Source organism: Glycine soja, chromosome 20, assembly GCF_004193775.1.
Source record: "Glycine soja cultivar W05 chromosome 20, ASM419377v2, whole genome shotgun sequence".
Taxonomy (NCBI): Eukaryota; Viridiplantae; Streptophyta; class Magnoliopsida; order Fabales; family Fabaceae; genus Glycine; species Glycine soja.
The window spans coordinates 8,854,859-8,881,932 of NC_041021.1; the positions used below are offsets into that span (position 1 = coordinate 8,854,859).

The 27,074-nt window shown below is 31.2% G+C and overlaps 1 long non-coding RNA gene across 16 annotated transcripts; it reads left to right on the forward strand.

Annotated features, from left to right (window-relative positions):
- The first annotated feature begins 18,648 nt into the window (after positions 1-18,648).
- Positions 18,649-25,439, forward strand: LOC114401753. 16 transcript variants are annotated; one of them, XR_003664349.1, is made up of 16 exons: positions 18,653-18,799; positions 18,993-19,067; positions 19,194-19,527; positions 19,601-19,735; positions 19,960-20,020; positions 20,254-20,313; positions 20,388-20,457; positions 20,607-20,674; positions 20,799-20,843; positions 22,243-22,389; positions 22,584-22,649; positions 22,873-23,065; positions 23,196-23,311; positions 23,451-23,580; positions 24,823-24,917; positions 25,043-25,439. It is a non-coding gene; the product is annotated as an uncharacterized LOC114401753 (long non-coding RNA). The 16 variants fall into 16 exon arrangements; XR_003664363.1 differs by having other exon boundaries at positions 18,649-18,799; positions 20,388-20,441; positions 22,873-23,311; XR_003664353.1 differs by having other exon boundaries at positions 18,650-18,799; positions 20,583-20,674; positions 22,873-23,311.
- The last annotated feature ends 1,635 nt before the right edge of the window (positions 25,440-27,074 follow it).

The window sequence follows — 27,074 nt, forward strand, 5'->3', positions numbered from 1 at the left end:
TATATGTTGAAAATTACCTGGATGCTTCTATTTTGTGTTTTTCGACAATGTTTTGCTGCTTCAAAATCAAAATCTGGCGGCTTGAGTCTTCACGCTTGTTGTACTTCTCTTCATAACTTTCCTCTTGGTTATCTTGTATGTTCTGTTCATCTTAATGGTGTAATGTACTTGTGTTATCTATTAAAAAATTAATAGGCCTTACAATGGGAATTTCTTTTGGCTTCTTGTCAGACAAATATTGACGAACCTCGCAACATCAATTAACAAAGCAGAAAACCTATTAACAAAAAATAAGTCACAATTTTTCCCAACGAAAACTAATGAACACAACAAATAGACATTACCTGAATGGGAAAGAGCTTCGCAATCCCTTTCTTGGCTAGAGCATCTACGATTTGCGGAGCGATCCCGAGATTTGCGATCACTAGTCCTTCGTCACTGTCCGTGCCACTAACCTCCTCATAGTTAGAGTAGTCGCGCTCGACGGCGAACTGCGCCGCGCGGAACCGCCGACACCCAAAAATTCAACGGTCTGGGCTTCGTGTGAATGGTTTGGGATCCATCGCAGGAGACACCGTACCTATCGGTGGGGAACCTGCGAGGAAGCAGCTTGACGGAGGCGAGAGCGGTGAAGAAGCGGCGTGAGATTATGAAAGAGGATATTTTGAGAGAGTGTGTGTGTGTGAGAGAGAAGGATGAACGTCAAGCCCTTTCCAATTCTTTCTTCTGGCTTGTTCTGTGTGTCCAACTTAGCCCTGGGTGTGCACACGTGGTAATTAACCACTGGGAACAAAGGCGGTTTTATCTTAAGACCGTCGTTGTTGTTTTGTCTATAATTACCAAATTGCCACCCAAGTATATTCTAAGGCGGTTATTAACAACCGTCTTAGAATGTGTGTTGTAAAAAGAAATTTTAGATATCCTAATTACAAGTTTTTCACCGAGTCACATTCTAAGACGGTCCCAAATAACCGTCTTAGAATGTTTGTCATAAAAAGCTAAATTTCTAGTAGTGTTGAAAGAAGGAGCTCTTGTATTGAATTTAAAGAGAATGTTGTTGGTTATGTTGGATGTAACTTTTTCCCAAACACATTAAATTAATCTTGACTATTGCAATCTCTATTTGCAAACCTGAATTTTCTCTTTTCTTAAAGGGGATGAAAATACTAGACATTTTTAAAAAAAAAAAAAAACTTACTTGGCACTTTATAGAGAAGTCATTAGTCTTAAAAGCCAAAGCAATATATTAGGAAGGGTGAGCCTCTACTACAAATAAGGGGTTAGTGTTTCACAGGTCATAGGCCTATGGTTTGATCCAAAATCTATACAATATCAATTAGGATTTATCAGCTAATAAATGATAATTCATATTCGAAGTTGGGAGAAAATTGCAGCCAATTATAACTAATATCAACTGATATTTTTTTTCTAGTACAAATCAGTTGCAATGTCACATCATGTTCTTTATGGTCTCTATGTATTTGTAATTAAAATTCATTCTTATGCATCCAGTGTGTAACAATATTATCTAATTTCAGTGAAGTCTGATTTGTTGGATCAAGTGGCCTCGGATTAATTAAGAAGGGGGGTTGAATTAATTATTGATGAATCTTTACTAATTAAAAATTTAACCTTCTTAATGTTACTAAACTCAATTAGGCTTTTACTATAATGTTGAGAAAGTAAAGAACAAAAATAGAAACTTAATCAAAAGTAAAAGCGATAATTAAAGTGCACAGTGGAAATTAAAGAGTGTAGGGAAGAAGAAGACAAACACAAGAGTTTTATACTGGTTCGGAAACAACTCGTGCCTACATCCAATCCCCAAGCGACCTACGGTCCTTGAGATTTCTTTTCAACCTTGTAAAATTTTTTACAAGCAAAGATCCACAAGGGATGTACCCTTCCTTGTTCTCTTTGAACAACCTAGTGGATGTACCCTTCACTAGAACTGATCCACAACAGATGTACCCTCTCTTGTTCTCAGTTACAACAACCCAAGTAGATGTACCCTTTACTTGAACCACAAAGGATGTACCCTCTACTTGTACCACAAAGGATGTACCCTCCAATGTGTTAAGACAAAGTTCTCAGGTGGTTAGTCCTTTGAAACTTTGTGAAAGGGATACAAAAGATATTTCAGGCGGCTAGTCCTTTGAAATCTTTTGTATAAGGGAAAGGGAAGAATCAAAAGAATTCTTAGACTGTGTCGTTTTGAATTCTTTGACAAGGGAGAAGGGAGACACAAAAGAATTCAGGCGATTAGTCCTTTGTTCTTTTGGAAAAGGGAGAAGAGAGACACAAAAAGAATTCAGGCAGTTAGTCCTTGGCGAATTATTTTTGGCAAAGGGAGAAGAGAAAAAAGATTAATAGCACAAGTTTTTGAACAAAGAACTTTTCTTGGAAGAGAAAGTGTTGATCAAAAACTTTTAGAAAGATGAAGAAAAGAAACCAGAAAGTTTTGATGAAAGAGATGAAAGATAGATTGAAAGAGATGATTGAGATGAATAATATAATGTTTCAAGCCAAGGTCACATATTTATAGTTTCTTGATGACTCAAGTCAAAACTTGTAACTCTTGGTAATTCCTTTAAAACTAATTACTTAAAAAGTTATGACTTTTGAAAGAATCTTCAGAAACAAGTCACTTGAAGAATTATGACTTTTGGAAATGAATTTTTCGAAAACAATCACTGGTAATGGATTACCATTAAGGTGTAATCGATTACACATCAACAGATGTGACTCTTCATTTTGAATTTTGAAAATCTTAACGTTTTAAAACACTGGCAATCGATTACATGTTTATGGTAATCGATTACAACTTTGTAAATTAGTTTGAAAAACAATGCTGGCTACTGGTAATCGATTACTACCTTCTGGTAATCGATTACCAGAGAGTAAAACTCTTTGGTAAAAGATTTTGTGAAAACTTCATGTGCTACTCAATGTTTTGAAAAAAAATTTAATACTTATCTTGATTGATTCTTCTCTTGAAACTTGAATTCATCTTTTCTTGAATCTTGAAATAAAATTTCTCTTGATTCTTGAATTGTTCTTGATTTAATCTTGAAATCATTCTTTGGGCTTTTTGTCATCATCTTTGTCATTATCAAAACTTCTTGAATCAACTTGATTCAACATCATGAAGCTTGCTTCTACATGATTGATATGGCATCCTACTCTGTACTCACTTTTTGCTTATGATATGGTAATTTGATGGATTAAGCTAATTATGCAAGATCATGTAGGGATGCAAATCAAGAGGTATTAAACTTTGTGGGGCACTTGCTGCAGCTGGAATGATTGTTGCATGGACCTCTAAATGTCTTCCTAATTATCAAAGAGAGAAGTATGTTGTAGTAACACTTGTGGATTGCCGCTCGCTTCTTGATCCAGTCCTTCCCAGTAACCATGCTGGTAAGCCATATTTTGTAGTCATTTTTGTTTGTTTTATTATGCTGCTGCTGCTACTTTGGCATCATGCCTAATTGGTTTACTTGATGCATGCTCTTCTTTTTTCAGGTTGTGTCCTTCGTGTAACAAAATTATATCATGGCATCAACCACAAGAAAATCAATTAGAAGAACTTGAGTGAGGGGGCGGGGGAGTAGCTTATTAGTATTGTTTCTTTATAGTTAACACACTTCTATAAATTTGATTAAATTTATATAAAATTATGCTATTTTTTTTGTTTGTCCAGCTTAATCTTGGAATTTATACTAAGGATAAGGAATCTGAGTTCTCAGTGTTAGTTGATCGTGCCACTGGTGGAGCCAGCATCAAAGATGGTGAGGTGGAATTGATGCTTCACAGGTATTCAAGCTTTCTTTTATTAATGCTAATTAATTATTATTTTATTGCAAACAAAGTATTAACACAACGTTTACTACTCAAGGCGTATTCTCCATGATGATAGTCGAGGAGTTGGGGAACCACTTGACGAACAAGTTTGCATGATCAACAATAATAATACATGCGAAGGACTAACAGTATGAAAATGTCATCAATTAAATTATACTTCTTTGTATCCTCTTTACTATTGACTGAGTGACAAATTTAGTTTGTTTCTATGAAAGATGTGGATTGAAACAATTCCATTTTACTAGCTTGGTAGAAAAACTAGAAAGTAGAAAATGATTGTGTTTTCTTTTCTTCTATCTATATATTGAATATCCATCTCTATTTTTTTTCCTTCTATGTAATATTAGGTCAGAGGAAATTATTATATCAGCATCCACAAGCTTGGAGTTGGTTCACGCTGGCGTCATACAACTGGTCAGGAAATTTATTCTCCATTCTTAGTGGCTTTTACACATGAGGTATGACTCAGCTGCATGTACTTACACTAGTTATGTCTGCTAAATTCGACTCCAAATTCCAACAAACTCCATGCAGAATAAGCAGCTCTTTTATTGAATGATGATATTAGGATGATTAATAATTTAAACATAATATTGCTCTCTTTTTTATCAATTGTTTAAAAACTATTATATATGAATGAACAAAAATATTTGAATTAATAAATTAATATTTACTACTATATTTAAATTAATGTATTGGGCAATGATATTAGAATGATGTTAGGGCATGTTTGATAGGAGATAAAAAATTTATTTTTAAAAAATTATAGGTTGAACAATTTAATTTTTTATATTTGATATGTATTTTAAAAAAATAACATTCATAATAAAAGAGGTTTCTTAGAAATATTTTTTAATTAATTTTTTATGAAATTTTTTATTGACCTGTGCAGTAGTTAAGCAAGATCACCCTTTAGGAGGCATTTGTTTCAACATATATCTTTACAAGAATACTATGACAAGGAGTGTTATTTCTTTGTAAATTCAAAACATGTTTGGTTATGATTTAATCTCTTTGGTAATATTTTCCAAAATTATAATGGTTCAACGTTGCTATTGATGCCTTTTCTATGTTTCATGCAGCATCTATGCTTAACTGGAGTTTGATATCTTTGCTTGATTTGATGACATTTCTTTTCATTCTGTACACTGCTTGTAGAAAGGGTGAGAAGCTTGCTCTTATCCTTGTTTAACAGGCGTTGTTGCATTATAGGCTGAGGCACTTTTGATGTTTTCTTTTCCCATTTTGGGTTTTGTAATAAAGCCTTTGCAATTGGAAGGTGACCATTTTGTTTTGGTTGATGTGTTTCATAATAGCTTTAATTTAGTTTTTTATTCAGTCTTTTAAATAACAATTTTAAATTATATATCATTCTTAAAAATAAGAGAATTCTTTAATGTATTATTCTTCACATAATTATATGTTTTCTTCATTTTACGAGACACATCTTTTAACTTGTTACATTAAATCAGATTAATACTTTTTTATTAATTAAATATTCAATCAAATCATATATTTACTTATTTTTTAATTAAATTAAACTGAACCAGAAATTTTCAATTTTTTATTTGAACAATTAGACTAATTATATGATAATAATTAAAGTTTTATTTACAAAAAAATATATTTTTTTATATTTAAAATTATATTTTTATACTTAAAATTAATAAACATATATCAATTAAATTTATTTTTAATGTTAAACTTTTATACTATAGGCTACTTCAGCTATGATACTCATAAGTGCATGCCATTGATAAATCTCTAATTTTTTTCTAAATCATCTCTGGATATGCCTGAAGGTAACTGTGGAGAAGGCCAAAAGAAGTGACATCCCAAGTATTGACAAGAAGAAGTAAGATATTGCCTATATCCTCCTTCTAATGTGGAAAATACCATATTAATTAAGCAAATGCTAACCAGTGCCATAAGGAATCAATTTCCTTAGGGTATTGGTTAGTGAGACCCTATTTATTATTTCCATTCCAATGTATGCAATTCAAAATTAAGCTTACACAAATGAATAAATTTTTATTATTATTGTATTAATAAATGTGTATATCATGTCCAGTTGAAATTGTTTCATATTCCATTTGGTTGTATTAGAATTCATGCAGAATATATTTTTCAAGCAATACATATTCAAATATTTAATTACTTTCCTATGTTTGTTTAACTATTCTAAAGCACGGCATAAATGTGATACATAGTCATAAGATCCTATGGCTAGATTGATCAAAATCACCTTTTGTATAGTCACTTTGTATGGATTATATGTTGTACTGAATTGATCAAAATGATTTACAAATTTGGCATGATTGACTATTTGCAATGCTGGAATAGTTAAGAGAATTGCTGATTTCAGTAGCTTCAATTAGTAAAAGGACCTGAATTTTATCTTTGCGTAAACAACATTTTGAATTGGTTTTTTGTTTCTGAAAGCTTGGTTAAAATGTCTTTTATTTGCTATTCTTAGTTAATAAATCCTAGATTTTAAGGTGTGATAAATACATCATTGCCAATTGTCTTATGCCAGTTGATATATTATATAGTTGGCAACCGTATATACTGTCTTATGCTATGAAACTAAATGACTTGATTATTTAATTTATCACCAAAATTGCCTAGCTGTTGTTGATGGACTTGGTCAGTGGTCACTTGGAAGGTATCAAATTTGGAAATCTATAAAATTGCAGCATTAGTATGCCTTCCTTTTTGCCCCTTTTGTGTCTCTCATACAAATTTGATGTATAGAATGTTAGCTTATTACTATGTGCAATGGTCCAATCTAATCACCTAATGCCATTTCTTGAAACAAGGGTCTTCTGTATACAATGTTATACCACATGCAATTTAGTATTTTGTAATTTTCTGATCACTAAATCATAGCCTATTTTGTAGGTGGCTTGGGAATAACAGTGTATCAGGGCAGATTCCTGACATCATGATGGTTTACCTTTTAGCATATGGTTCATCACATGTAGGACACTGTAAGTTTTTAATATTTGGCTATAGTTAGTCTACCATATTTTGCAAAAGTTCTTGTTATCCTAAAACTCATGGCAATAATTTTATCTCTTATATTTCACAGACCAAGCTGATGTTAGTTTTAATCACACTTCAACCAGCCACTAATGCAGTTTTAAGCGCTTAATTAGAATTTAAACTTAATTACAAGGTATGATCACACAAATATAAATGTAATCCTTGTTGTGAAATCACCCAAAATTTGATCTAAATTTATATTTGGGAACTCGGTTTTGCAGGCTTTGCCTTATTTCTTGTCCTCCTGAGATGAAAAATGGTGGCATCAATCCAAACCAAAAATCATATTCAAATTGGGGTGTATATAATAAGTGTTTATTGCTAAAATTTACTATTTTCATTTTTGAAATTTGACCTGTAGTGTTTATAAAATAAGTGTCATATGAGACATTAGGTTTAATTATATTTGAATATTGTTATTGTCGTTCATGAACAAAAAAGCAAAAAATTAAAAAAAAAATACTAAATCTACATCGGTTATTCCAAAAACCGATGTAGTATCCTGACAATTCTACATCGGTTACAATCACAATCGATGTAGAATTCTTTATCAAGGGGTATCCTTCTACGACGTTTGTCGCCAAAACCCGATGTAGTATCATGGTCATTCTACATCGGTTATCAGAACAACCAATGTAGAAATGTGGAATCGAAGACGCGTTTAAAGATCAACCCGTTGTAGAATAAAGAGAATCTACATCGGTCCTCTTAATAACCGATGTAGAAAGGTCAGGATGCTACATGGGGTTTGGGCTGAAACTCGTCTTTGAACACTACCCATTCTAAGATGGTCCATTAATCGTCGTAGTAGGACGACGTACTTTCTACATCACCGGCTATGATAACGCGTCAAAACTGACGTAGAAAGACTTGTAGGATCGATGTAGAAAGCCTACTTTATAGTAGTGATAGGACACTGAGTTAGACATATTTCTCTTGGTTAATGTGGTTAAATAAACACTAGTGCTCGAATTGAGCCAAGTGTTAACCAAGTTAAAATTCCACGTTCCATTTACAATATCCTCCGAGCAAATATTTACATCTCCAAAATGAAAAAAAGGTACAGAATGGCAAAGGGAATAAGTTTTTGACCAATTAGCATTCCAAGTAGAAGTCTTAAACATCACCAAAAGGGAATTTGAATCACTCAATAAGTTTGTCTGTGGCTTTAAAAATTCATTTCCACACATAATAAGAAGAATTTGGATTCCTTGGAGCACTCAACATATTTTGCTATGCAAATACTTGTGAGATAACACATCCAAAAGGTGTCCTTATTGGTTGCTAGACTCCAAACAAATTTCCCTACAAAGAAATATTAGTATGATGAGCACTTCGAACACCCAAACCATTATTTTTCTTAAGAGAGCAAACCATCCTCAAGTTGACCAAGTTCCACCCGTGTTTATCTCCTAAGAATGACCATAGGAAATTCATAATGATCTTAGCATCTCATTACAAACATTCTTTGGGAGTAAGAAAAGTTCCATCGAGTATGTAGAGAGAAATGGTAACACATTTGATCAAGTAGAGTCTTCCTGCCTTGTTTAGCATATTCCCCTTCCAAATAGATAATCTCCCATGAACCTTCTCCAAAATAAAGTTGTATATATGATTTCTTGGTTACTCCTCCCTTCAACAAAGGAAACCCAAGGTAAATACCAAGATTTGACACCTCCTTAAACAAACCAATGGACTAAACCAACTTTTGACATTCCTTCTAACTCCATTAGACCACATAAACTTTGAGTTTTGGAAGTTCATCTTCAACCCAGATTCCAAGCATAAGGTCTCAAGCATATTAGAGATTATACGAATCTAAGAATCCTTAGCCTTGCAAAAAAGAAGCATGTCATCGGCAAAGAAAAGGTGGGATATAACAGGACCACCTTTAATTTGGAGATTTAAGCAGGTCTCTAATCTCATCATCCATTAACTTCTAAATATACATATACACATTTTCTCCATATACATGAAAAAAAAAGATAAGGAGAGAGAAGGTCTTCTTATCTAAGGACTCGAGTGGGATTGAAACTCTCCATCTAAGAACCATTCCAAATGAGAGATAGAGTTTTTGCTTTAATACCCCACATAACGAATGTAATATTGATTTAGGGGAAACCAAAGTCCTTCAAGACACCTTCAAGAAAATCCCAAATTACTTTGTCAGAAACTTTTTTAAAGTCAATTTTAAAGGCAACAAAACCCTTCTTTACTTTGGACCTATGCATGTAGTGGACAAACTCCTAAGCTTAGATATTGTTAGCCACGCTTCTCCTAGAACAAAACTTCCTTGAAGCAAGCATATAATCTTATTAAGGAAAGGACGAAGTTTATTAATGAGAACCTTTATTAGGAACATTACAAAGACATATTGGTCTAAAGTCCTTGAAATATTTAGGGTGATCAATTTAGAAATAAGAACAATGAGGGCTTCCACCAACTTTCTTTCACATAAACCATTAATGAAAGCATCACGAATCATATGTCACACGTCATCTTGAACAATCTCCCGTATCATTTGAAGAAGTAAGGTTGAAAACCATCCAACTAGGACCTTACTAAAACTTCATACTCATCAAGGAATTTTAACCCTTATCCTTAGTAACCATAGAAGTTAGAGAAAATTTGGCAACCTTACTCAAAGTAGGATGATGATTTCGTTGGAACTTTAGGGGATCCTTACAAAATACCAATAACCACCAAGAACACATTATGTTAGATTATCAAGAATAGTGTTAGAAATACTTAGATCCATAATGATTGGTGAAGCATATGGGGAAAGGAGAAAACTGTGCTTCATGAAATAGAGCCTCGAAACGTTGTGCTTCATGGTCATAATGCACATTCGATTGGCACAGTCTCATTTCTCAATTTTTACCTCATTATAGGTTTCTGAAGTGGAAATGGATCATTTCGTTTTCTATGCCAAATCAAAATCCATACAGCCAATAACAAATTTTACTGCTTCTTTCCAAATCTTGAAATTTGTCTCATTCGGTATTGAGAGACAATTCACTTGAGTAGATAAACCATCACAAGATACCTAACACAAAATTAGTTCTTAGTCTTTGGACAAATAAATTAATTTGTAATTGGTACTCTCAATGCAACGATCAAATGTTGACCATAAATTCTGTCAAATAATAGTCTTTCTTTGGTCAAATCGCATATTCCTTTGGGCCAAATACAATTCACATAAATAATTTCATAATGATATCTATGTAATTTTAATCAAATTAATTTTCACATTACTTTGACAATATATTAGACACACAAATAAATGGGAAAGATTTGTTATTGTTAAATTTACACCTAAACTAATAACAATAATTATATAAAAATAATCACATCGGTAAATAACACTATCACAAATTCATAAAAAGAATTTAAAAAATATAAATCATGTATTAATTCCTAAAACAAATATTTTCGGATAATAAAAAAATGGAAAGATAATAATATAATTCAAAAAATAAATTGCCTTATTTCCTTAATCCTTATCCTTCTTATTAAGGTGTTCAACCTGCTGGAAGACCTGCTCACCAGTTAACGGTATCCGCACAGTTTCGTGCTCTTGACTTCCATTAAAAGCTTTTTTCAATCTTCTGTAAGGGTGATGAGCTTTTAGAAAACGGCGATGTCTAGTGTACACTGTTTTTCTACCATGTTTCAGTTGTATGTAGCTTGTGTCTTCTTCACAGATGGGGCATGCATGATGACCCTTAACACTGTAACCGCTGAGATTCTCATATGCTGGAAAGTCATTAATGGTACAAAAAACCATTGCACGCATTTGAAAAGTCTCCTTGCGAAACCCATCAAACACTAAAACCCCCTCATCCCACAACTTTCTCAGGTCTTCAATCAACGGACTTAGATAAACATCAATGTCATTTCCTGGTTGTCTTGGGCCTGATATCATCATCGACAACATCATGTATTTTTGCTTCATGCACAACCAAGGCGGAAAATTGTAAATTACTAGTAGAACTGGCCATGAACTGTGTTGAGTGCTTAAATTGCCATATGGATTCATTTCATCACTGGCTAGTCCAAGTCTAAGATTTCTTGCCTCTTTGCCGAAATCCGGATACAAACTATCAATCTTCTTCCACTGGGAGTAATCAGCTGGATGACGGACCATTCCATCAGATTTTCTCCCATTTGCATGTCAGGTAAGATCTTTTGCGTCGTCCTCATTAGCAAATAAACGCTTAAACCTTAGAATGATGGGAAAATACCACAACACCTTTGCTGGAGGGCTCTTCTTTGAGTTTTCATCAGAATTGCAGTCCTCATCATCCTTCACCTTGTACCGTGATGCCCCACACCTAGGGCATTTCGACATTTCTTCAAATTCATGTCTGTACAGTATGCAATCATTAGGGCAAGCATGAATCTTCTGATACTCCATACCCATCGGACACAATATCTTCTTGGCCTGATAGTAGCTTTTAGGTAATGTGTTATCCTGTGGAAGCAGATCGTGTACTATTTGAAGCAATGAAGTAAAGCTTTTGTCACTCCATCCATATTTGGCCTTGACATTAACTAGACTTAACACCGCCGACAATAGCGTCAAGGAATTGTTGCACCCCGAATACAAAGGCTTCTTTGAGTCACTCTACAATCTTTCATACACAAGGGCATGTGCTTGCTGGAAAGACTCTTGTCCAAGGTCACGAATCATATCCTCCAAGCGATCTCTCATTTCTAGTTCAAACGGTTCGGATTGCTGCCCATGCTGCATGTCTGTCATTTCACCATGCCATATCCACGTCGTATAATTTCTCTTAATTCCATCACACAACAGATGCTCTTGTATGTCATCCAGTATTTGTCGTCTTCCATTCAAATAATTGATGCAAGGACAATAATATTTTCCATCTTCATCCGGTTGACCTCTTTCTGAAGCAAATTGTAAGAATTGCTCGACGCCTTCCTCATATTCTGGGCTGATGCGACTTTCATTCATCCAACTTCGATCCATCTAAGTAATAACTCGGTCATACTCTCAAAGTTATTTGATGCATGAAAATCTCACTTTTTTATTATAGGTGTGGCCCTATCCCATTCAGGAATATCGTCTTTTATGGTAGCTTCATATATCAGGGTTAATTCTATTTTGTTAAATTTGACAAAATTTTGGCAGCATTTTGGATTGGTCTCCAAGTACACGACATGAAATCGGTGAAATTAATTTTCCGATAATCAAGTATGCACTTAGAGAACAACTAGAAATGCATTACCGAAATTTCATCAAATTAAACAAAATAATTTTAACCTTAACACATGAATCTACCATAAAAATATCAGTAATTTATTTAATATTTAAATTTTTCTAAATTAAATTATTATTTATTTATATGTTTTCATGTAAGATTTTATAAAAAAAATATCAAAATTTCTTTTTGAATAAATCATTAGTTAAAATTACCCCATACCCTTTTTTATCATTAGTTAAAATTACACCACTGAACGAATAAAATGGTATTGATAAAATGTAAAAATTAAATGTAGTTTGAACAGAGGAAGGGAGAAATGTTAGCCACATTCTCCCATACCCTTTTTTATAATTAGTTAAAATTTATAATTTTAGTAGGTCTCACTTTTAAAGAAGGAGACAAGTGAGACTCATAAAAAATTTATTGAAAGAAAAAGAAAAAATCATTAAATGATGAAAAATAAGTCATAAAAAATTGGTGATTTTTAATGAATTTGTTAAAATTTTATATTGTCATTTAATTATAAAATTTCGTGTATGTGTATGAAAAGTTGGCTGACTTTAACCATTATTTGCAACGTATCCTTGAGTCAACTTTATGCAGAATTTTCATCACAACTAATCAATTTTTAGATAGTAATTTGGATCAACATTTACAAAATTAATTTTAAATGGAATTGGTTTTGCATATTTGATTTTGATTTTGGGTGATATAATTCATGTTTAGAGATATTTATTTTTAACACAAGTTAATAATAAAATTCAATATATATTTTTTATCTAACATGTGATAGTCTCAATGTTTATCATAACATCATTATGTCAAACAAATAAAGTTGACGGCAAAATCTAAAGATAATAAAGAAAAGTTTGAAGACTTTGACAAGCCAAATATTTGTTCAAATATTAAAATTAAAATTTTTAAAAAATAGAGACTGAAAATAATTAATCGGAAATATTTTTTCTTTGTTTCTTCTTTCCTAAATGAGTATTAAAATATATTTAATTGAGTATTAAAATAACTTTTGACAAAAAAAATTCATCACTATTTAAATATAATTATTTTTCTTTGTTTCTTCTTTCCTAAATAATTTTTTTATTAAATTTATTAACAAAAAATTCACATAATTAACAAATGAGGTTAAAAATAATAAAAAATGACAAATGTAATAAAAATAAATTACATGTGGATTACAATTAACTCTAAATTTAAAGACGTAAAACATAATTTTCGTGTCATTAAAATATTTTTATTTTTGTTCTGAAAAATTTGTTTAAAAATAATGAAAATATCATTTTTTTAAAATCCTACAAATATATGAGATAACTATAATTATTTAAATTAAAATATTGTAACATATATTTTCAATAAATCAAATTAATATATACAAATATTTTAATTTACTTTAAATTTAAAGATAATACGATAATATAAATATAGTAGGATTTCATAGAATTTTTAAACAATATTCTCCATTTACCTTTTTAAGAAGAAAAAAACTAATTTTTTATTTTTATAATAATTAAATAAAAATATATTAATAAAAGATTTTAATTTTTTTATGATATAATTGTTTTTACCAACATTCTATAAAAATTCTATAAAAGTTAAACTCTATTATTAAAAACATTTTTTTTTATATTTTCAAATTAACTAATATCAAATAATTTATATAAATGTGTGTTATATTTAAATGATAATCATGAAATAATAAAATTAAAATTACGAAATCCATTTTAAAAATTTAATTTAATTTTTAAATGCTTACCTTTTGAATTTATTATTTTTTTATTAATTATTTTATTTTTTAATTAAAATATAATTAATAACGCAATATATGATTTTTTAAAAAATATATAAATAATTAAAAAAATGTTTATATTAACATTGGTTTTTCAAAAAATCGATGTTAACATATCATACGTTAACATCGGTTTTTGAAAATCCGATGTTAACGTGTATGCATTATCATCGGTTTTTTGCAAAACCGATGTTAACATATCATACGTTAACATCGGTTTTCCAAAAACCGATGTTAACATCATCAGTTAACATCGGTTTTTCAAAAAACGATGTTAACGTATATGCATTAACATCGGTTTTTTGAAAAACCGATGTTAAGAAGGATACTTTATTTACAAATATGTCACCGCATTAACTTAACATCGGTTTTGTCCAAAACCGATATTAATAAGCCGATGTTAAAATTGCTTTTTGTAGTAGTGACTAAAACTGTTACATAATAGTTTAAAAATTCCAATATTCTCAAATAGTTAAATGAGTGGTGCAACTCAAATTTCAACTAAATCTAAAATAGTTTCAAACAATTAAAAAAATAAAATAAATATTCTACAACAAGCTTTGCTGCAATAGATTTGAACCACAAACATATAAATTATATAATAATAACAATAATAATAATTTAATACAACTAATGGGTCCACAGGTCCAGATATTAAAATCTCTGACCCAACTTAAAAATCAGGGTTATTCTTCCTATACCCAACAAATTTCTTCTACACCCATCATATTTAAAAAAAAAATCAACTTTACCCTTTTTTCACTACAAAAAAAGTAGATTCGGTCGCTAAATCCCTTAATTCGGTCGCTAAAACTCTTAGCCACCGAAATAGAGACCTAATCATGTACGTCGCAAAAATCCTAGTCGCTAAACCCTCAGCGACCAAATTTTTATTCGGATGCTATTTCGCCACCGAACTACTGAGTCACAAGCACACAAAATTCGATCACCAGATATTTGGTTGCTATTTTCTCATAGACCAAATCAGCAACCGAAGTTTGGGGTAACTAATTCGATCGCTAACAAGTAATTGAATTTTAAATATAAAATAAATTAAAATAAGATGCAGTTACTAATTCGGTCGCTAATAAAAAATTAAATTTTAATTGTAAAATAAATTAAAATAAAGGTCGGTCACTAATTCGATGGCTACTAAATAATAAAGTTTTAAAAATAATAATAATTTTGGATGCTAATTCAGTCGCTAATTTTACATTCTAAAATGTATTTTAAGTGTTTTTGTCTAATTTAATAATTAATTTTTAAATTTAAAATAAATTAAAAAACAACTTGATTGTTCAAAGAAAATATGCCATTATTTTTATTTTTTCATTTATTAGATTTTAACTTCTTTAATAATTACCGATTATTAATATAATTTTTAATTAAACTATATAATCAAACGTATATATAAAAGTGAACATTCATAATCTATAAATACATCTAATAACAAAGTTCTAATTAAATGTTAATAAAGTGCAAATTCAAAGTTTAATAAAATGCAATGTGAAAGTTTAATATAATTTAAATTCATAACTAACATGACATAATCAAACTAAAACAATAGTCAAGAGTCAATGATGAACTTGAACATTGTCAACATGGTGTTGGGTTCCATCCACATCTCCTAACTTTGTTGATCATGATTCTCTATCAGTCACAACATTTTTTTCCTCAAGTGTCATTTCCTTATCTGTCTTTGCCAAAAGCTCAACATTTAATTTAGTAATTGTCTCACGCATTTCTTCTATTTGGTCTTCCATAGAAGCAATAGAAATAGATGGAGTTGATAATGAGCAACAAAACCTTTGGTTCAAAAACCTAACCTGTAACCCTTGTCATTTGGACCTCTACCAACATTTAAATATTGATATTCTAGACCAAAAATTTCACTTGAATAATGCTATTCTAGCACATCATATCAAAGCAGCAGAAGTAATTCAAAATTTAAATTCAGCAATGGAGAACATTTCCAGAATCCAAATCAGGTTTAAAAACATGATATTATTATTTTTGTTGCCAAAAATAATATGCAAAGTTGACCAAGTCATATAAATACGAAACCCACATCTCCAAATCAACTAATCAATATTTCTAATCATCTATAATGTGTACAGTGCAAGGAACAAGAAACATCCCAGGTATTCTTATGCAATTAAGTTGGAGATAGCTCAACAAAGTCTGGCCACAGTTCCAGCTCACATAAGAATGGAAAATGAGTAAATTTAAACCAATAAAAGTTAAGTTAAAAGAACCAGAAACAAGAATAATTTACTTTGACATTCTACAGTCATGTGATTCATGAAGATACACTACACACATGCCAAAAATTTACATCACAATCATGGTTTTAAATTGCGGTTGCAGTGAGCAAAAAACCTTTTTTATATTGCAGGCAATTGCGGTCATGGTGCAGTTCCGGAGAGTCAAAATACCTTGACATTGTAGTTGCGGACTGCTATCTAAAACCATGATCACAATGTATAATGTTTCAACATTAGGAAATAGTCCACCATGCAGCAGAGAAGAATTTAAAATAACAATAATATCCATCGGTGATGACATTACATTGGCAACCACGTTCTAACTCAATAACCCTTATCCAGCTGCAAGTTATGGAGGATTTGATGACAGCACTAGGCACAATGACGCAGAGTCACTTGGCATCAAGTTTCATAACCTTCTCAGTACCCTTTTCCAATTTCCCAACAGATACCACAAAAATCCCATTTAAAAGTTCCCTTTGAAATAACTATAAGTTGTAACTCATACTATTTGAATTCATTCAAAAATCACGTTTCAACTCGTTTAAATGAAAAACAAAACGACATCCGATTATTAGAATTGATGTGTATTTTCAATGAATGGTTTATTTAATTAATAATCAAATGAAAAAAGAGGAAAGGAAATAGAAGAATACGAGGCACTTGGCAGCGAGGTAGCGGAATTGGAGGTCGGTGAGGACGATTTTGGAGGCATTGAGGAGGTGGAAGGCATGGCGGTAGTGGCAGCCGAGGAAGAGGGCCTGGGCCTGCATGTAGATGTCGGCGGGGTCGGCGGTCAAGGCAGCCACTTTGTCGGCGGAGGAGTAGAGGTGCTTGCTCACGCAGTCCCACACCACTTCTGTAGGCATGTTTGAAATGCAGCCTTGCGAAATGATTCGGGAAACAATATTCATTTAATATGAAACATTTGAAAGAGGTTATTTGAGCTTGTAACTGTAACTTAATAATAGTCTTCCTACATGCTTCTTCTTCTACTTTTTTTTGTGAATAATTAATATTCTTTTATGTATGTTTTTATTTAAAAAATGCTTAATTAAGTTTACCACAAGAACTTGTACGGCATGCAAGTTGCAATTGGTGTATCACTCATTGTGATAGCACAAAGCCATCGGATAGCTGAATGTGAGGGAATCAAGTCAAGCTAGTTATTTTTTTATATGTGCATCAAAGTGGCCAGTGAAGTAATGAGTGTGTAGATCAATTCACATAAGGTTATTCTTATTTAACAGGAGATCTTGAGTTCTGAGTTTTGGTTATATAATTAAGTTAAATATTTGAAAATAAAGTTTTGTTGTATATAATAATGTCATTTCATTCAAATAGATTGTCTCCAAGAAGAAAAAAAATTAAGAACTTAATTGAATTTTTTTAAAATTTAATAACCAAATTAAATCACTTAGACTAATTTGAGGATTAAATTATTTATTAAATATTTTAAATATTAAGAATTTTTTAATCAACAAATGTTATTTTTTTAATGAAAAAATTTAAACTTATGATCTTTATTTTTTATGATGAAGTCAATCTTATATTCTTTCAAATATTAAAAATTATTTGTTCTGTTGTTTTTTACGGACATGTTCCTTAAACCTATGATCTTTATTTTTCACTTAGAGTACTCTCTCTCTCTTTTTTAGACCACCGCAGCTGAAATGTAGTTTTTCATGATCATGTAGTGAAGAAACATATAGCATAAGTACATTTCCATTGGAATCAGTTTCATATGCTAATCCATATTGCAAACGGTCTCCTAATAGGAAAAAAAAGTTAGTCGAAATGTTCATTTTATCCTATCAATTCTAAGATTAAGAATGAAACATTTTAGTAAAAATATATTAAAATTCAAGGTAATTGCAAATGTACTTAAATAGTATTTTTTACATATATTAAGATTAAGATATTCTTATTATTTTTTAGAATAGTATTTTTTATTTATATTTAACTTTATTTAATCAAGTGGTTAATTTTTTTAAAGAATTAAATTATATTAAAAATAAATGTACTTAAATAAATATCACTATTGCATCACTAGCAAAAACAAAAATAAAACTGTTGTAGCCTTTAACCTTATTTCATTTCATACAACCAAGTGCATCTTTGGTTCAACAAATTAGAAATTATTTTAACTATCTCAAGCTAAATTTTGTTTTATCTTTATTTTCATTTCTAAGGGTGCGTCCCTGAGTCCAAAAATTAGTATAAATACTTCAATTCATAATTAATAATTTTAAATCTTGAGAGGAATTTCATAATGATATATGTCCTTGAAGTAATTAAATGGACCAAGATATATTTCAGATTTATAAATTTTTCTGATGGTTCACTATTACAAAAGCTGCATTCTACGTTATGAAAACTACGACGATTCTAGAGAATCATTTTAATATAAGGCGCCGTGACAATTTTGTAAATAGGTGGAAAAAAAAAACAATTTTTACACATTGTCTCAGTCAATTTACGTCAACGTCACGCACCCTAAACCTGGTTTTCCCTGAACCTCGTGCACCCACAACCTTGCGCAGCGTCAACCTCGCGCACCCTTATCCTCGTTGCTTTCTCTTTGCACTTCATTCTTGGTTTGTTCTCTCCTCAACCTAACCTTCTTTGTTTGTTTTTTGCGATTCAATCTATGCTCTAGGAAACCTTAAATTTGCATTTTTTTTTTGCGATAAACATGACTGCACCCAAATAAACGTTGTATAATATTTCCCCGCTTAGGTTGAAAGTGGTTTCAAAGCTTGTCTCATCCAATTTTAATTTCCTTTCTAGGCTTTTTCGACGACTCACCACCTGCTTCAAAAGATGCTACAAACCGGAAGAAGCACTAGTGCTATAGTTATCATTGTATTAATTGTGCTTGTGCTCTTTTCTTTGTTCTCCTTTGTACTTTTTAAGCTGTGGCTGAAGAAGAAAAGGGAGGAGCAATATGCTCGTCTTTAATGCTAATGTTTTTGGCTTTGTGTTTTCCAGCTTCCAGGGGATAAAATATTAGGTCTGGCAAAAATTTCTTGGGTATTGGAATCCCAGGAGATGCCAAGGACTTCTTCAATCAAGTCGAGTCATTAGGTTTTCTAGAGAGCAATAGGAAAGTGCTTTACTAAAAACAATCTTATTTTAAATTGCAGCTTTATGGGGGATATTTCCATATATTTTCCTGTTTCTTCTTTGCCGATATATCTTGACCTCATTATATCTAGTGATAATATGTAACTTGTATTTCTTATTGTGGTGTAGGATTTCCATTCCATTGATATTGTCACTCCCAGAAAGAGTTTATTCATTGACCAAGAAAGGCCACCTTAAGGTATTTAACTAATTTAATATGTCTAGAATCCTTATTTTACTAATATTATAAATTTTAATTAGTTTTTTTTTAGAAATTGGGATAGTTGATGGGGTAATCCCATTGCCTTATCACGACATTTGTCTGGCAAAAGGAAAGTAGGAAATAGTTGGTGAAGGGTGATCTAGTAGCCATTTGGTTGTAGTCGATTTTGAGTCTCAGCCATCCTGTAAGTTTATAGTTCTCTCTCCATTTGCTGTCATAATCTTGCTGTTAATAAGTCTGACCTCTGAGAAATTTATGAAAGCTGTTCACAGTTTAGGCTTCCTTTGTCTCTATAGGATAGTACTTGTTATTATTAGCCCATTCATTTTCTATGGTTTTTATTTAAAATGATTAACAAGCTCTACCTTGCATTCTGGTTGCCAATATATGTCACTGGAATTATTGAAGTTGGTAATGCAGAAATCACAGTTCTGGACAGTGATGTTGGAAGTGGTGAAACCCAGAAAAAGTATGTTGTCTATTTTGGTTTAGTATCCTATTTGTAAGTTATCAATGGTGATATATAGGTTTTTTTTTTCTCCTTCTAATTAGTATGTTCAATGATTGTCATTCTATCATGTGTTTGAAGTCTGAACTGTTGCATTTGAATTTATATCTCTTATGCATTTCTACATGTAACTCTTGTATGGCTTTGATTTTTTTTAATTTGTTACTTTCATTTATGCTTGTCCTAACCTGCAGAAGTTGAGGTTTTCTTTCCAATTGACAACTCCTCATGGTCATGTTTTTAAGCCTAATCAGGTTTGCAGTCGCCTCTTGGACCTTTTGAATGAATCATTTCAATGCTGTTTATTGAGGTATTTGTTGTTATGCAGGCGTTTTTCAAGTTGAGACATTTAAAACATGTACAGTTTACATGTTCTGATTTGGTAAATCATAAATCTAGTAAGAGTTTTTGTCCTTCTTATAATCATTAACTTAATTGAATTTTAAACTATTAATTTGTGGAATTCAATGAATTTCTGAATTTTGAATATTTGATTAATTTGGTTCTGAATTTTAAATGTAAGCTCTAACTATGGGCCCTTGACAAGGTTGAGGATGAAAATGACATCCAAAATGTTCCTGCTTCCTTGAAATGCCAGCTTTGTGACCGACAATGGTGAGAACATTTTGATGCTATCCGTTGTAACTAATGCTTGCAGACATAAATTTTCTCTCCTTCCATGGAAGCAACTAGTCTTCAATTTTTTTTATTTATTTATTTTTTCTTTTTTACTTCACAGAACCAAGGAAACATTACTAAATGGAGGAAACAAGAGGGAGACAAGGTTAGTGTTTTAACCTAAGGTTCTAATAGATATTCTGCATGTGAGCATGTGAGTCCTTAATGGACATTCTGCTTTTCATATATATTTTTAATATTTTAAAATGTGAGCATGTGAGTCCTTAATGGGCATATATTTTTTTGTCCGAACATGTAATTTATCTAACATATTCATTACATGTCTGATGTCTTACCTAAGTGTTTATAGACATGACATGACTAGTACTGATTAGTTTCCATCAAGCAGAAAATTAAAGTTCCACTAAATAATAATGACATTGGAAAAAGAAGTGATTGGCTGAACTAACGGTGTTGAACCTGCCAAACCATGATGGATAAGATCAATAATTAGGAAATGTTGGTATCTATATACTATTTATAAAAGAGATACTCCTGGAAAATCTTAAAATACTCCTATCTAAGATTGTGACACCTATCCATTTCTTTGGTTTTTTTGGTCATTTTGCTCCTTTATTTTTTTGCTTATTTTTTTCTATTGCCCCCACCACGTATCGCGTTGCATGTGCAGTTTCGAACATATGTCACTCCCTGATTGACAGATTTCAACTCCCCATTTAATTTCATTTAATAATCAAAATTCTCTTCTCTCTCCCCATTTCTCTTTCTCTTCCTAAATCTTCTCCACGTTACTCTCCTTTCCTCAATCTTCTCTTTCTCTTCCTCAATCTTCTCCACATTACTCTTTATTTCCCAATCTTTTCTTTCTCCGTCTTTCTCTTTCTCTTCCTCAATCTTCTCCTCTTTTTCTTTTATTTTTTATCTTTCTATTTCTGAATGTTTTCCTTCAAATCTCTTTGAAGTTTTCGTGGTTCTTTGAATCATGGAGATGGAACAGTATCAATGATTATGCAGAATCCCTCTTTCAGATTCATGATGCCTCTTCTCTATTATTATTATTATTATTATTATTATTATTGGAAAAGAGAAGCCTCTTCTCGACTTTTCAGGTTCATGATAATAATAATAATAATAATAATAATAATAATAATAATAATAATAATAATAATAAATGATGATGATGATGATGACGACGACGACGACGACGATGATGATGATGATGATAATAATAATAATAATAATATTGTTCTTCTTCTTGATAATATGCAGTACCAAAATCAATTTGCTGATATAGAATACTTTTAATTTGAATACTAATTTTGTTGATATAGAATACACGACGACGACGACGACGACGATGATGATAATATTGTTCTTCTTCTTGATAATATGCAGTACCAAAATCAATTTGCTGATATAGAATACTTTTAATTTGAATACTAATTTTGCTGATATAGAATACTTTTAATTTTACATGCAGCGAAAAAAAATTTCATCCTGTGATTCAAATTTCTTTTCTGAATATTGTCATTTTAATTTTGCAGGTTAATTTAAAATACCTTGGTAGAGTTGTGTTCAACACAAATGACGGGAACTGATTCACACACAACTATGATTGATGGCCTGGGTGTTGCTGGATGGGGAGTTTTGCCCCAAAAAGTTTCAATTTTTTAGAACAAGCACATTCACGGGTACTTGAGATTCAACATTTTCCCCCCTAAATTTCAAGTTTTTTATTTGTTTAGTCAATGTAGACATTAAACAAAATGATATACAGTTCCAAAATTAGAATTTTGGGAATCCTTTTTGATTTGTTATATATGACCGTGATGATTTTTTTGTCTTTGGTGTTTGTGCGCTTAATGTTGTGTTTGTGTTGACGCAGTTGGCTGACGTTGTTGCCATTGAGGTCACGGGTGGACCTAAAGTTTCATTCCATCCTGGAAGAGAGGTATAATATCGCAAGTTTTTAGTTCTCACGGTTGTTCTCTATTATTTGATTTTATTATGCCTTATTGTAAATAATAATAATAATAATAATAATAATAATAATGGAATTGTACTGCTTTATCCATGTATCACAAGATTCAAAGTGATCTACAATTCATCACATGATACAAAATTGGTTTTTCCTATGTCTAAGTTGGTTTTGATATTGATATTCTCTGCTGCAGTCAACCCAAATAGGAAATCAAATCAACATAACAACAATGGGAGAAGTTACATGTTTCCTTTTTCAAATACTAGCACTTCGGAGGCTTAACAACAACTATGCTCTCGACTTTGCAGTTGATATATGCTCTCGACTTTGCAGTTGATAGATACACATGCAACATTTGTTAATGCAAATACCATTCAATTACCTGTGTATATGATCATACTTGATACTACAGAGAAATTATTTCTTTTGGATAGGCAATAATGGTTGTTATGACTGCCATTAAGAGTATATTGTTGTCACTGCTTTTTTTTTGTTGGTTATTTTCATGCAATTCAGGTGGGAATGGAACTTATCAAATAGTTTGGTCAAAAACAAATTAAGTATGTGAGAGTATGTACCATCAATATAGTCGCCAATGTGGCTTTCAATTTTTCTTCTTCTCTGTTTTCAAGGTTTGGTTTAACTTCTACATGAATTTGTAGGAACCATATATTCAATATTTAATTATATACATGCACAGCTTATAGCTAAATCATATATGAATCCATTGTAATTGGTTTTACTTTGTTGTTGTTGTTATTAATTTGTTAGGTCTTGCGAGATGTGGAAAGAGTTGCAGACTAAGGTGGCTGAATTACCTAAGGCCAAACCTCAAAAGAGGAAACTACACCAAGGAAGAGGAGGAAACTATTATCAAGCTGCACCGACATCTGGGTAATAGGTGCGAAAATCTTTTCCCAGCTAGAATTATCGCTACACAAGCTTGAAAAGAGTTATGAAATTGTAAATCCTATTTTTTAATTTTAAGGGAGTTTAGTGGAAATTAAATAAGAGGGACAGAGAGGGAAATAAAAAAAGTGATAAATGTAATAAACAATGTGATACAAAGTAAAGAGAGAATGAGATTGAAAAAGAAAATCAAAGTATAAATAAAATAAAATAAAAAAGTAAGTGCATATATATTTATAATCATTTTTGAGCTTGAAACCAACCAAATTGTTGTTAAAGAGTGAAAGCAGCAGGCTCAAATGCTCCTTCATAACTAAAACTACCAAACATATTTACTTAATTATAAGAGAAAAAATATTTGTGGTTGACCCTTTAGAACTTTCAAAGCAAACTTATCAAGGTTTAGCAATTCTTATCTACCAAACGAATTAGCAGTTTTTATATGTTTTGGCTATTCCTTTTATTAGGTATGCAACAGAGCATAGATGTAGAGTAGTTGTTAAAGGACCAAATCTGAGTGGAAATATATCAGGAACAGAGCCATTGAAGGACAACCACATACTTTTGAAAGTAGAAGCTTTAGATGATTCCCATGAAGCAAGGAACATTGTTGCTGTTGTTAATGAGTTGTCCAAGGAAATAACAAAAAATTTGGTTTCTCATCCTGTGAATGCTAAATGTACTGCAAAAGGGAAGAACATAGCAAATGTAGTCCTTTTAACCCATTTATGTATCCTTCTACTTCAAAGGAAAACACATCAAATATGTAGCAATCATTAGAAATAAAATAATATAGAATTGTATGTTTTGCAGTTTTGAGTTTCCCATCTTTTTAGCATGATAGTATGTTGCTTTTTTAATTTTTAATATTGTTGACGTTCAAAAGGAGGTGACTGAGATTTTTTAGTTTGGCCACAGAAGTGGTTTTTCTGTAACTTCAGCATTCTCTATATAGTCCCAAAATACTTGGATAAAAAGTTAAATGGCAGTCAGTCTGTCAAAAGATGATATTGAATCCAGGAAAAGTAAAATGGGCATACAAAAATTACGCATTCCTAGACTCTTAAAATATGAGACTACAACACAATATTAGAGTTAACTCTTGCATCTTTTTTTCTTAGAATGTTGCTCCTTCATTTCTCTTTCTTTTTACCCTGTTCTAGCCTTCTAGGTTATATTTATTTATAAATCTTTGGATTACTTAATTTTGATGAGACCTTATATGGTATTACAGGCAATAGGTACATACCATTTTATGTGAGTTCGTTGCCCTGCTTGATATTGTTGGTTCTGCTTCTCCAGCATAGATATGATTTATTTGTTAAGAATGTAATGGATTTAAACTTTCCAATTCAAAGTTAGTTTTCAAGTTTATGATTGAGTGAATGAAGTTGTAATTTTGAGTAGGAAACTATAGAATTTAGAAGCATTATGTTGGTTGCTTTGTTATGCAGAGAATCACTCAGGGACAGAACAAAGTGCTAATTACTGATAGAATTTGGGCTAGGCTTCTATCTTCAACAAATCTGCCTAGCTTTACGATTGCTAAGACTATCTCTGAAGAAAAAAGGGAAGAAGAAGCAAACGATCATGTCCCTGAGTAAGGGCATTGTTCAAATAAGCATTTGGCTTAGAAAGAAGTCAACAACATTTTTCATCCTGCTATATATGTACATGTTTATTGTATTCATTTTATCTTATATCTATTAGAAGCTTTGTTTGTCCTAGCAATCTGGCTTTGACCTTTGCCACAATTTACCTATATGACAAAGTTTTTGTGTAGCAGTTTAGGTTGAGTGACTCCATGTTCAATAATCTAATCGATCGAATACATGTTTTTAGTTCATTAAACTGCTTGATTATCTTGAGTTTCACGTGAATCTTAGATTGTTTACAACTATATCTGTTGATTGTTAACACTTTTCCACTTCGTGCATGTTACAAATTTTCATGTATAGCATTGGCTGGGATGTCTACTGAGTATCTTATATATGGATTTTTTAAAGGAGGTCTACATGACATAAGAAAGATTTATGCAATTTTTTACTTACTTTCTTAGTGACAACATTTGGAAAGCTCACATGGCATTGCCATTCTTCTTCTTATTATTATTATTATTATTATTATTATTATTATTATTATATGATGTACGTGCTTCTTTTTCTTTTTCTTTCATTGCAGCTTGCTATCTAATTTTAAAAAAAATAATAATAATTCAACCTTCAATAAATAACAGCAGCGTGTTAAGTACATTATCTTAAGTACGTTCCTTGCTCATACTGCAGCATAAAAGTATAACCTCTTGAGTTTTATTTTTAAAGGAAAAGTATAATAACCTCTTGAGTTTTTTTTAAAAGGAAAAGTATAACCTCTTGAGTATTTTTTAAAAGGAAAAGTATAACCTCAAATTTATTTAACTAATTTAGTTCACCTATTTTTAAAATGAAGCAGATTTAGTTTTGTGGTGTTTTTCTATCTAGAATTCTAAATTCTAATTTTCTATTTAAAATCTTCACAAATTCAATTGATTATTGTCAATCTATTTTTTAGAATAATTATAAATTAAAATTTAAATACAAAGCAAATTTGACCAAAATTGAGTTACATTAATTTTACCTCACTTTCAAAATGATTTTACATCAATTTTTTAAAAAAGGCAATTTCAAGACGTCTTTGATTGTGTTTTTTTTAAATCTATTTTATACAATAATTTTTAAAATAGAGATGTTTTGATTTTCTTAGTTTTTTAGTCACCATAACATTGCATTAGTATAAAATATTAATCAATTTTATTAATGACTAATTTTTTATAAAGGCATATATTTATTACTACTAAATAAGTTATTTATACTAATACAACTTAGTTTTATGTATTAATATTATCTTATTCATATATACTAATAATATTAACTATTAAATACTAAAAAACAATAAATATATAATAATACTAAAATAAATATATTTAAAGTTAGAAACTTGGATAGTGAAGTAATCCCATCAAAGTCATGGAATAATGTACAAGAGAGAATGAGACAGGACTATCTACACATAGAAATTCCTATGATTTGTGCTCCAAAATGTGGTTTCAATTGAGTTTTGATCCTTAACATCTATCCAGCTATTGAGTGAGGGGAACACACGCAAGTTCAACCTCCAACTCACCCCTCTCAATATTTTGTAGCCTATCTAAGATTTCCTGTTTGATCTTCCCTTCATCAAGAGATATGATACCATCTCTAATAAGGGTGTTGTCATTGCTTGCTACAAATTTCCCAAGTTGTAATATATTTAATGTTTAGTATTTAAATGATTCGTGTTTCAACCTTATGGATTTATCTCTTCTTTCTTCATTCTTATTAATTTGTGTTTCATTTTCTTCTTTACAATTGTAGGCATACTATTCTCATATTTCTTCATTTGTTATTCGCTTCCGTGATCTCTTCTCTCCACCATGAGTAGGTCAGGGCAACCATGGGATTTGAAGAC